We start from the raw sequence: 13,430 nt of genomic DNA, 5'->3' as shown, positions 1-13,430 counted from the left end.
AATTGGTAGAAATTTTCTTTGATGCATTTTAGGAATCTTGGATGATGAGGACATTTAGTCCTGTTACTTCATCTACTTTTGATTAATTAAGTGCGATGAAAGGGTTGATCGGGGATATCAAATCAGAGTAGCGCAATGAAAGCATGTGGACCTAATTTCGTTGGTGGTAGAAAAATGGATGATGCAAACGGAGATGATATTTGATGTACAAAATAGTTCTGATGATCAAAAGATTTCTTTTACTACCTCATATTGGAAGTAGAGACTGATTATTAATGGCAACAATGAAAATAATTTTTGGAGATCAGTGGCAAGAATGATAAGGACAAGTTTACCAATAAAAATATGATTGGAAATGAATCAGAAAGTAATAACAAGAGTGTCAAGACATTTGGATTTGAAATGGGAAGTCACCACAAAAGACTCAATCACGTGTGAATTGCAAGTTAAATTATGAAACAAGTTTGTGTTTTCGGATGACTGAAGTCTATTTTGCTTATGGAAAGTTGGATCAGAAAATAAAAGACTGCCTCTTTGAATAAAAAGAAAGAGTCACTGCCTCCTAAATCATCAGCCCATGTCAGAGTGTATGCTATCACTGAATATGATTCTAAAACTTCTGAATTAGTAGTCGAAGGTATTATGCATGTTTATGAAAGAATGCAAATATTTGTTTGACCATGGGTCCTATCTACGATTTGATTCGTAATAATTTGCTTATCACTTGGGCATTCAACTTAAACCACTACATTATATGATATATGTAAATACAATCATTGGAGATTCTTTGATAATGAACTTGAATCTGGTCCTCTTGTCTGATTTTATTGGAGAACTTGAACTTTTTGTTGATTTAGTTTTCCTAGAGATTTGGAGTTTTGATATTATACTTGGTATGGATTGACTATCTTCCTATCATACCAATATGGATTGGTATATAACAAATGATCACTTTTTACATATTTGATCAGTCGATCTTTTATTTTGAGAGTATTGGACATGATTTATCTCCTTGTCTAATGTATCCCAGGATTATTTGCCCGAATTACCTCCAAACCATGACTTTACTTTTGATTTCGTCTTTGGGACAATCCCAATATCTAAGCCTCTCTACAGAATGATATCATTTGAGTAAGTGAAATTGGAAAAGCAACTATAAGGACTATTAAATGAGGATTTTATTTGGCTTAATATTTCATCATGGGGTGTTCTAGTGTTAGTTAAAAAGATGGATGGAACATTGAGACTTTATATTAATTTTAGACAATTGAATCAGGTGACCATAAAAAAACGAGTATTCTCTAAAGTGACGACTTGTTTAATTAACTGTAAGGTGCACAGGTATTTTCAAAGATTGATTAAAGGTCGGATTACCATCTATTGAGGATCAAGGAGGAAAATATTTTGGTCACTCTTGGATGATTGTGTAATTGTATTCTATTAATGAAATTATTTGAGAGTAGGAGGAGGAAATAAAGAAATCATAATCATCATCTTTTTATCGATTGAGCTATGATCAATTTATAGGACTAAATTTTCTTTTAAGGGGGGGAGAGTGTAAGATGCCTCACTTTCGAAAATTATTAATTAAGATTTATATGTAAATTGGAGGACCTATATGTAAATATAGAAATTTCAAGGACTAAACTGTTAAGTTGCAAAGAAGAGAGGAGCTGTGGGGCGTGGGGAGAAGAAGAAGAGAAGTAGAGGGAGAAGAGAAGAAGAGGGAAAAGAAGAGAGGAAGAAGAGGGAGAAGAGAAAAAAAGAAGAAAAAGAAGAAGAAGAGAGGGAAGAGGGAGAGGAAAGAGAGATAGCTGCAGCAGCTAGGGCTGCAACACCTCTGTTTCGTGTAGGAGGAAACAGAGGAGTTCATGTGTGGGGCATCGGGGAGGAGAAGGGAAGAAGAGGAGAAGAAGAGAAGCAGAGGAAGAGAAGCAGAAGAAGAAGAAAAAGAAGAAGAAGAAGAAAAGAGGAGGTGGCTGCGGCAAGGGCTGCAGCGAGGAGCTGTGGGGCGTTGGGGAGGAGAAAGGAAGAAGAGGAGAAGAAGAAAAGAAGAAGAGGGAAAAGAAGAGAGGAGGAAGAAGAGGGAGAAGAGAAGAATAGAAGAAGAAGAAAAAGAGAGGAAAGTGGGAGAGGAGCGAGAGGTGGCAGCAGCTAGGGTTGCAGCACCTCTGTTTCCTGCAGGCGAAAACAGAGGAGACGAGGTGTGGGGCGTTGGGGACGAGAAGAAGAAGAAGAGGAAAAAGAAGAAGAGAAAAAGAAAAAAAAAAAAAGAAGGATGGCTGCGGCATGGGCTGCAGTGAGAAGGTGTGGGGTATCGGGTAGGAGAAGGGAAGAAGAGGAGAAGAAGAAGGAGAAGAAGAAGAAGAGGAAGAGAAGAAGTAGAAACGGATGAAGAGGCGACACCTCTGTTTCCTGCAGGAGGAAATAGAGGAGAGGAGGTGCTGATCGTCGGGGAGAAGAAGGGGAGGAAGGAGAAGAAGAGAAGAAGAAGAAAGGAAGGAGAAGGAAGAGGAGAAGGGAAAGAAGTAGCTGCGGCTGCGGCTGTGGCAGCTGCAGCTGTGGCAGGGAAAGAGGACGAGGAAGGAAGAAGGGAAGGAGAGGAAGAAGCGAAGGGGAAGAAGGGGCTGCGGCTGCGGCGATGGCAGCTGCAGTTGTAAGAGAAGAAGGAGAGGAAGATGAGCAGGGGAGGAAGAAGAGGCTGCAGCCGTGGCTGAGGCTGCGACTGCAGCAGTGCAGCTGGGAAAAAAGAGAAGGAAAGGAAAAAGAAGAGAAAGGAAAAGGGAAGAAGAGAGGAAGAAGAGAAGGGGAGGCAGCTGCGACAGTGGCAGCTGCAGCTGGAAGAGGAGAGGAAACAGAGCAGGGGAGGAAGAAGAGGCTGCAGGTGTGGTGGCTGCGGCCGTGGCTGCGAATGCAGGCTATGGCTGCGACGTTGGCTACGGTAGCTGCAGCAGCGGTGGTGGCTGCAGTAGCTGCTTTTGGGAAAGAGAAAGAAAGGAAAGGGGAAAAAAAAGGAGGTTGTGGTCGTGATTGCGACTGCGGTGGTGGCGGCTACGTCTGCGGCAGCTGTGTTTGGGAAAGAAAAAGTAGAAACGAGAGAAGGGAGGAAAGAAGGTAGTGCAGTAGAAGGGGCTGCGACTGTGGCAGCGGCAGTGGTGGTGGCTGTGGCAGCTACGTTTAGGAATGAAAAAGAAGGAATGAGAGTAAGAGAGAGCAGGTGACTGTGCCTCGATGTTCGACACGTGGTGTAGTTGCGAAGAAAGAAAGAAAAAGATTGCACAAAACGAAACAAGGAGGGGACGGAGGAAAAGTAGAAAAAGGATTCGAGCGTACACCTTCTTTGAATCTTTGGATCAAAACCTTCAAAAGGCAAGTTTCCCGATCGTTTCTCCAATAATTGCTTTAATTTTTCTTATTGCAAGTGTTCTGATCCTTCCTATTGCAAGTGTTTCGATCCTTTCTATTGCAAATATTTTGTTCCTTTCTATTGCAAGTGTCCCTATCTTTTCTCCTGCAAGTGTTCTGATCCTTCCTATTGCAAGTGTTTCGATCCTTTCTATTGCAAGTGTTTCGATCCTTCCTATTGCAAGATTTCTAATCTTTCCTATTGCAAGTGTCCTTATCTTTCCTTACTGTAATTTGATCTCTACATTTGCTTTGAATATGAGGAACTTTAAATTGTTCTAGCCTTGCATTTGATATATCTCCTATTTAGACGTAACGATTCGAATCTGTGCAACGTCTGAGATTCTGACCTTTTGATACCGAACTGCCTATAAGTCCTGTTGAAAACTTTGATTTATTCAAATCTTATTACATTGGAAACTAGACTCGTAGATCTTTCTTTGATACTTGGATTGAAAGATTTAGAGTCCAAATGCATGCCCGGTTTTCTATTGAAACCGACCCTGTGAATTCTGTAAAATTGAGATTTGTTCTTTGATCTTGGGTTACTAAATCTATTATAACTCTTTGTTGGAAACTTCGATTCATACGAGACTTATTTTATCTGAAAATAGGTTAAAATATCTTTCCACAATAGCTTTCTTGTGTAAATTGGAGCACGATTGATAGTTTGAATCATTTGTTCAATGTGCCTCTTGAATTCTGCAGAAATCGAGCTTTGGTCGATTTCGCATATTCTGGTTTCATTCCTTTGGAAATTGATATCCTTTAGGTTTCTTATTCAATTAAGCTTTATATTACTGCTTTGAATTCTTGTATGCTCTTGTCCTTATAATTATTTGCATTCTTGAAAACTATTGTGTAATGTTTATGTTATATCGTATTGACTCATATAGGCACATGTATATCCCATTGTTCCGCATTTGCTTTTGATATGTGCCTATTCCAGTTTCATTCCTTTGGGCATTGAATTCATCTAACCTTCTAATTTGAATTGAGTTATATGTGATTGCTTGGAATCCCTTAATGCTCTTGCTTTCATTTCATTTCAAATCTGAATACAATTGTGAAAGATTATTGCTTACTTCATATTGACTCGTAAAGGCACATGTACATTTTGTTGTTCCGCGTATGCTTCCGATATATGCTATTTATTGTTCACAATACCCTTTTGTACTCTGGTGTTTGTGGGATTATTTGGACCTTTGCCAAAAATGGTAAAGGGTATGTGCTTAGAGCCCGCGATGCTCTAGATTATGTTTGGTGGTCATTCAGAAATGGATGGACCATATTATGTTTGGAATCCCACTTCACCTTCTATCTGTTTGATATGAAATTCAGAGCCGACCTAACACTTGGGCAGGGTGAGAGGGCTCGAGTAGGAAAGGGCTACCCGTGGATGGAGTCAATAACTCATCACGGCGTGGAGCCACCACTGAGTTAAACCTCACATGCACTATGCTAGGGTACGACGTCTGAGCTTCTGTTTCGTATTTTGTATTGATATGTTCCAAAATGTTTCCTATGCCATTGATATACTTCAAGATGCTTCATATACCATTGATATGTTCCGAAATGTTCCATTTGTCATTTATATGCTCCGGAACATTTCATACGCTATCGGTATGCTTCAATTACTCTGTGCTCCATTTGCTATGAACTGATATGTTCTGAAATATCCTATTTGCCATTGATATGCTCCAGAACATCGCGTACGCTATTGATATGCTCCAACTACTTTATGCACCATTTGTTATGAATCAAATATGTTTTGAATGACATGACACATATGATTTTGTATCTAATGAGATGATATCCTTGAGAAATCTTGTATTCTGCCTTTCATTATGATATCTTACTTGTTTGAAACTGTTCCTTTTGTTCTGAATATGCTCTGTCACTTACTGAGCTGTTTTTAGCTCACTCCGTTGTTATAAAAAATCTTTCAGGTCAGCTTGTCACTCTTTGAGATATTTGAATTGGGCTGAGGCAGTGGAGAGCTATTTAGAATTATGGGCAAGTCATGTTGCTTATTATGTTATTGTTGTATAAGCATATTTTGTGCGAAATGAAATGTTGTCGATGAATCGAAATGGATATATTGTGTAAAAGTGTTAGAAGATCTCTCTTATTTGGAATTTCGAAATGTTAAGTCTAATTTATGATGATATGAACTTGTGGTGAATAGTTGGAGTTTTGATTGTATAATTTATTTAGCTTGTGGATTTATAAATGTTGTTCTTGTTTGTTAAGTTGGCTTGGGTTGTCATAAATGTGAATTATCAAGTGATGTGATATATGCTTATAAACTACACAGGTTTTATAGATGTGAATTTGATAGAATATTTTTCAGTGTCCTCAAATGTTAGTTTGGATCCTCGATTGGTTTATGATGAAAATTTTAATACCATGGATATTTTGAGGGGTGTGACACCGGTGAGTCGCAAGGCAGGAGCAATCTAGAGAGGCCCAAGCGGGAGCTGGACCTGTGAGCCGAGTGACTGAACTCAGGCTCAGGTTTTGGTGCCAGCGGGTCGCAAGTCAGGAGTGATCTGGAGTGACTCGGACAAGAGCTGGACCTATGAGCCGAGTGACTATACTCAGGCTCAGGTTTTGGTGCCAGCGGGTCGCAAGTCAAGAGCAATTTGGAGCGACCCGGGCAGGAGTTGGACCTGTGAGCCGAGTGACTAAACTCGAGCTCAGGTTTTGGTGCTAGCGGGTTGCAAGTCGGGAGCGATATGGAGTGACCCGGGTAGGAGCTGGACTTGTGAGCCGAGTGACTATACTCGTGCTCAGGTTTTGGTGTCGGTGGGTTACAAGTCGGGAGCGATTTGGAGCGACCCGGGCAGGAGCTAGACTTGTGAGCCGAGTGACTATACTCGAGCTCAGGTTATGGTGTCGGCGGGTCGCAAGTCGGGAGCGATCTAGAGCGACCCGAGCAGGAGCTGGACTTGTGAGCCGAGTGACTGAACTCGGGCTCAGGTTTTGGTGCCGACGGTTCGCAAGTCGGGAGCGATCTGGAGTGACCCAGGCAGGTGCTGGACCTGTGAGCCAAGTGATTAAACTTGGGCTCAGGTTTTGGTGCTAGCGGGTCGCAAGTCGGGAGCAATCTGGAGTGACCCGTGCAAGAGCTGGACCTGTGATCCGAGTGAGTATACTTAGGCTCAGGTTTTGGTGCTGACCGGTCGTAAGTCGGGAGCGATCTGGAGCAACCCAAGCAGGAGCTAGACCTGTGAGTGGAGTGACAATACTCGGGCCCAAGTTTTGGTTCCATCGGGTCGCAAGTCGGGAGCGATTTGGAGCGACCCGGGTAGGAGCTTGACTAGTGAGCCGAGTGACTATACTCGTGCTCAGGTTTTGGTGCCGACGGGTCACAAGTCGGGAGTGATCTAGAGCGACCCAAGCAGGAGCTGGTCCTGTGGGCCGAGTGACTAAACTCGGGCTCAGGCTTTGGGGCCGATGGGTCGTAGGTCGGGAACCGATCCGGAGTGACTCGGGCAGGAGCTGGACTTGTGAGCCGAGTGACTAAACTTGGGCTCATGTTTTGGTGCCAGCGGGTCACAAGTCGGGAGCGACCTGGTCAGGAGCTAGACCTGTGAGCCGAGTGACTATACTCAAGCTCAGGTTTTGGTGCCGGCGGGTCACAAGTCGGGAGCGATCTAGAGCGACCCAAGCAAGAGCTGGATATTAGAACCCTTGTAGATTCTAAACTTGGGGTTGATCTCTTTAGGGGATCGACCTCCTTGGAACTCTATAGGGGTTCCTCCCTCCAAGTTGTTGCTCAAAGGCTGCAGAAAAGATTCATCTATTGCTTATCAAAAGAGGAGGAATACATGGCTATTTATAGGGTTTCTAAACCCTAACTCCTAATAGGACTCCTACTTCTAACCAACTCCTAATAGGACTTCTACTCAAGACTCCTATTCCTTTACAACTCCTAATTCTTCTCTAAGAAACAACCTCCTAACCCTAGCCGGCCTCTTCACCTCTTTAATAGGGGTCTGCGTAGGTAGGTTTTACATAATGTCTGTCTCAATTAGGACTCTCCTAGCTAGAGTCCTAACAGACCCGCCCTCTTCAAATCAGCCTTGTCCTCGAGGCTGACAATTCATGAATTTTGGGAATTTGATCTTCAAGTCGTCATAGTTCTCTCAAGTGGCATCTTCTGTTAGTAGGTTCACCCACTGTATTAGCACTTTAGTAGTGGGTCGTCGTCGTCGAGTCACGATCCATCGATCAATAATGGCACTTGGTTGGGTCTGGAGTTCTCCTTGGGTAGTCATATTTGGTGGGTGGCTTTGGGATGTCTCCAAGCACCTATTTACAACTTCTGTCTGGCCATCGATTTGTGGGTGATATGCCATACTCCTTTTCAATTTAGTACCCTGCATATGGAATAACTTTATTCAAAATCTGCTCGTGAAGATGCAAGTAGAATTTAATATAAGCACAATGCGTCCCTTATAGTATAATTCTTTTGAGTCCCAATTGTAATGAGCCACGGAGCTTGGTGCTTCCTCCAATTTTTTTTTAATCTTACTAGTCTTCGAATCTTCCTGCCATTCCATCTTAGTATCCTCAAGGAAGTCGCTAGTTGGAAGTAAAACGACCGAAAATTCAGCTTGCTCAGGTAGTTGCGAAAGCGCATTTGCAACAACATTCTCTTTCCACTTTTTGTAAGTTATTTTATAATCAAATCCAAGAAGTTTTGTTACCCATTTTTATTGCTCGGGGGAAGATATCTTCTGCTCCAAGAGATATTTTAGGCTTTTATGGTCGGTCTTGATTTGAAAGTATCGCCTGATCAAGTATGATCTCCACCTCGTTGCTGCGTGCACAATGACGAGCATCTCCTTATCATATGTTAACATGTTTTGATAGGGGAGAGATAATGTCTTGCTAATGTATGTGAGTGGTCAACCATCTTGCATGAGAACATCTCCCATTCTGTCTCCAGATGCATCGTCCTTAATGATGAAGGGTCGGTTGAAATTTGGTAGCGCTAGCACCGGCATCGTCGTTATGGCTGCCTTAAGTTTGTCGAAGGCAGTGGAGGCTCTGTCCGACCATTGGAAGACATCTTTTTCCAGTAAGGAAGTGGTGCACTGATCTTTCCATAGTTTTTCACGAACTTACGGTAGTAGCCTGTTAAACCCAAAAAGCCATGTAGTAATTTTATGTTCCTCGGGGTATGCTAGTTTTGCATTACTTCAATTTTGAAGGGGTCCACCGTCACACCTTCCTCTGATATGATATGCCCAAGATATTTCACCTTTTGTTAAAGAAAGTAAAAATTCGTAGTGGCCGTTGTGTGTTCGAAAGGCAGTTTTCGGTATGACTTCTTCATACACTCGTATTTGATAATACCCGGATCGAAGGTCCAGCTTTGTGAAGATTTGTGCTCCCTTTCATCTAGAAATTCATCTACTACTGGAATAGGATATTTATCCTTGATGGTTATGCCATTGAGAGCTCGGTAATCAACGCATATTCACCATGTTCCGTCCTTCTTGCGTACAAGTAGCACCGGTGAAGAGTAGAGGTTGCAACTTGGCCGAATAACTCTTGTTTCAAGCATCTCTTTTACAATCCTTTCTATTTCATCCTTTTGGAGATGTGGATACCGATATGGCTGAGTATTTGCTGGAGATTTGACTGAAAAATTCATTATACAATGATCAAGCCGACGAGTAAGAGGTAGGTTGTGCGGCTCGTCAAATATATCTGAAAATTCAGCAAGCAAAAGAAATAGGTTTGGATCTTTAAATTCTATTGGCTCTCCTTTAATTTGCTACTCAAGTTGTACCAAAAAGCCCATGCATGCTTTATGCAAAACCTTCTCCATTTGTTGTGTGCAAATCGTCGTTACGTCACCCTCACGTTTCCCGTGCAGTATCACATGTTTCTCCTTACTGTAAAATTTTATAATTAGTTACATAAAATTCCAAGAAATATCACCTAATGTCATCAAACATTTAATTCTGAGTATGGCCTCATAATCATCAAGAGGGAAGAGGAAGAAATCTACAATTATCTCTTGGTCCTGCAGCAACAGTTTCACCTGCGGGCACCTATGATCACACTTCAAAATCCATCCGTTGGCGACCTTAACGACAAACCTACTGCAATTCTCAATAGGTAAGTTCATATGGACAGTAACCTTACTATTTAGGAAGTTATTAGTGCCACGCGTGTCGATGAGAACAGTGATCGGTTGTTGTTTGAGAAGGCCTCCAACTTTCATCGTTTGCGGGTTTGAGTAGCCAGCTAGTGTATATACCGTAACTTCGGTCGGTTGTGGCTCTTCTTCTGCATCTTCTTCTTTATGTTCAAGGCTCTCTTCTGGATGTTCAATGACCTCTTCTTCTATCGGTTCAATCATAAGAAGTCCCCCTTTACTACAGCGATGCTCACGGCTCCATGGCTCGTCACAATGCCAATATAACCCCTTCGCATATCGCTCCCGAAGCTCTTCTCTTGTTAACCTCTTTGGTGTAGGGACTTGGTTGACAGTAGGGGGGGCTAAGGGCTTCAATATTACTGGTTGAGGAGCGACCCTAGTCCTCTGAGCTTCATGGTTCAATTGCTCCTCTTGATGTCGTGCGAAAGAGATGGCTGCCATAAGCTTATACGGTTGTCGCGCTTTAACTTCTCCTCGGATATCCGGCTTCAAGCCCTCAATGAAGGTTCTCAATAGCTGTTTTTGAGACCAATCATGAGTTTGATTAGATAACCTTTCAAACCTGGTTTGGTACTCCTGAATGGTAGAGGTTTGTCGGATCTTTGCTAGTTGTCCGTCAATATTCTCGTAATCGGTTGGTCTGAAGCGGATCAGTAGGCCTTCTTTGAATTATCGCCATGAAAGGACTCCATAAGTATGTTCAAACTAGTTAAACCACTTATAGCATCCCTTCAAGATGTATAGCTACAATTTTCACCATAGATTCATCCGCGGTTTTATGGTACCGAAAATATCGCTCCGCGCGCGAGATCCAACCAATTGGGTCTCCTTGTTCCCATCTAGGGAAGTCCACTCTCATGCATGGATAGTTGGGGTTAGTCATAGAGCTTCCCCTCTCTTGGGCAAAGCTCTCTCCTTGATGTGATTTCTTCGGGCTTAGTGGTCGGCCCAATCTGAGTTCGGTAAAGAGCGTCCGAATCTTATCCTCCATTCACACCTCGAAGGCTTCAAATTTAGCATTGATTACCTCCTCAGATGCCATAGTATATGCCGCCAAATCTGTGATGTTAAGATCTCTCTTTTGTTGTCGGGTTAAAGGCATGTATTGGTTGAGAGAGGTGATGGTCAAAAGGGTTGGTGGATTGGTGGATGTAGGCTACGGTTTAGGATTGTTTTGTGGCTATTTTGGGTGCAGTTTGAGGGTGTGGTTTTGTGAAGTTTTAGGGCTGTAGATAAAAGTTTTGGATCTGTGGTAGATGGTAGCAAAGGTTTGATAGAAATAAGTGGAAGTTGCAGCAAGTATGTATAGTCTTGTAAGAGTAGAATTGTCGACGAAGAAACAACGGTTTCTCGACGTAATTTTCATCAAAAACTTGAGATAATTGAGGAGGGAATTGATAGAAAAATCATAGTTTATATGACAGCAAGGATATCTAATTTAATCAAGAAAATTTTGGCAGTATAACAGCAAGGAAATTGGTGCAAGTTGCGATTGCAGAATTCTCGTCGAGAAATTTCAGCGGGATACGATGAAAATTTGCAGCAACACAAAATTATTTTTAGAGATGAATTTCTTAATAGATCAATCTTATATGGAAGCTAAGATGATCTATGAAGTATATAAAAAATTTCATTCAAAAAAGATTGCAAATAGATGGGTTTAGGCAATAATACACGGCTAAAATTTTCTGTAGCACAGATTTTTAAGTATAGCAGATTGGACGTAAAAGATCAGTGGTTTATATTGAGAATTTTTTGATAAAACTAAAGGAAATTCCATTGTTTGGAAGTGTCAAAGCTATCATAAAAATTTCGTAAAGATTTGGATAGAAACAACGTAGTATCAAGATAAAACAAACAGTGTTATGCGGCTGAAATTTTACAGTGCAGATTTTTAAGTATAGTAGATTAGACGTAAAATATCAATGGTTTATATTGATAATTTTTTGACAAAACCAAAGGAAATCTGCTATTAGGAAATGTCAAAGACGTCATAAAAATTTCGTAGAGATTTGGATAGAAAAACACAGTAGCAAGATCAAACAGACGATGCTATACGGTTGGAATTCTGCAATGTATCTTTCGTCGTAGAGATGAAAACTTTATGACGAAAAGTTTATGCAGCAATATAGGAATAATTTTTTTGGGATTTTCAAATAAGGATAACTAAATTGCAGCAGCAGTAAGGTAGAAAACCAGAACCTATTGCAATTCACAAGGAGATTAAAGGATGATCCGTGGTGGTAGAGATGACGGCGGAATTTGGCAATGATCTCTTAAGCAATTGTGAGAATTGCTTTGGGCGATTGTGGAGGGTTGATGGATAGCTGTGGAAGGGCAGTGAGATGCCAAGAACACTGCTCTGATACCAGGTGTTAGAACCCTTGCAGATTCTAAACTTGGGGTTGATCTCTTTAGGGGATCGGCCTCCTTGGAACTCTATAGGGGTTCCTCCCTCCAAGTTGCTGCTCAAAGGCTACAGAAAAGATTCATCTATTGCTTATCAAAAGAGGAGGAATACATGGCTATTTATAGGGTTTCTAAACCCTAACTCCTAATAGGACTCCTACTCAAGACTCCTACTTCTAACCAACTCCTAATAGGACTTCTACTCAAGACTCATATTCCTTTACAACTCCTAATTCTTCTCTAAGAAACAAACTCCTAACCCTAGCCAGCCTCTTTACCTCTTTAATAGGGGTCGGCTTAGGTAGGTTTTACATGAATGTCCCTCTCAATTAGGACTCTCCTAGCTAGAGTCCTAACACTGGACCTATGAGCCGAGTGACTATACTCGTGCTCAAGTTTTGGTGCCAACGGGTCGCAAGTCGGGAGCGATCTGGAGCGACCCGGGCAGGAGTCGGACCTGTGAGCCGAGTGACTATACTCGAGCTTAGGTTTTGGTGTCGGCAGGTCGCAAGTTGGGGATTGACATGGAGCGACTCGGGCAATGAGCCGGGCCGACGAGCCTATGGACCTCTTGTCGCCGGTGGCCTTTCGAGGGGAGATTTTGGATGACTAGGCATCTTTCGATGGGTCCCTTGGGACGTGAAGTTGCTTCTCGGGGTTCCTTGAGATAGAGCCCGAGGTGACCTTTTTGGATCAAGTCCTCGATTTGATTCTGGAGGTCATGGCAATCTTTCGTGCCATGGCCGTAGTCCTAGTGGAACATATTCAATGGGAGAGGCGGGGGCCTCGGGGGCAGTAGCTCTTATCAGTCGGGCCTCTGGTGGGGTTGCACCGGGGCTGCTAAGGTCGTTCCCCGGGATTGTTCCGCCCTTAGCCTCTTGCTGTCCATGCGCTTTCCCACCACCAGAGCTTCGGCAGCGATGTACTGGTTGACGCGCTGGAGCATCTCGAGGATGGTAATTGGCGGCTTCTCGATCAGCAACCAAAAGAACCTTGAAGGCTTCAAGCCCGTCAGAAACACCTGTATGATTAAAGAGGGGTGGGCGTCCAGGAATCCCCGAATTTTAGTGGCGAAACGTGCCACAAACTAAGAGAGCGACTTGTCTTCGCGCTGAGATAACGCGAGCAGGGTGACCATGGTTGGCCTAGGTCGCACACTAGCTAGGAAATTCTGCTCGAACTCCTTGGCGAGCTGGTCGAAGGACGAGACTGAGGACTGGCGTAGCCGGCTAAACCATGCTTGTGTCGGTCCCCTAAAGGTGGTCAGGAATGCCCGACATATCAGTTCATCGAAGGTGCCATAGAGGGCCATCTGAGCCCGAAACGCGGCAACATGCTCCACGGGATCGGAGCTCTTGTTGTACGTCTCCAATGCCAACAGCCTGAAGTTAAGGGGTACAGGCTTGTCCTGTATTTCCTGAGTAAAAGGGGATCC

This window comes from Musa acuminata, chromosome BXJ2-11 (genome assembly GCF_036884655.1).
Source record: "Musa acuminata AAA Group cultivar baxijiao chromosome BXJ2-11, Cavendish_Baxijiao_AAA, whole genome shotgun sequence".
Classification (NCBI taxonomy): domain Eukaryota; kingdom Viridiplantae; phylum Streptophyta; class Magnoliopsida; order Zingiberales; family Musaceae; genus Musa; species Musa acuminata.
Note: the sequence above shows the minus strand (reverse complement) of the source record.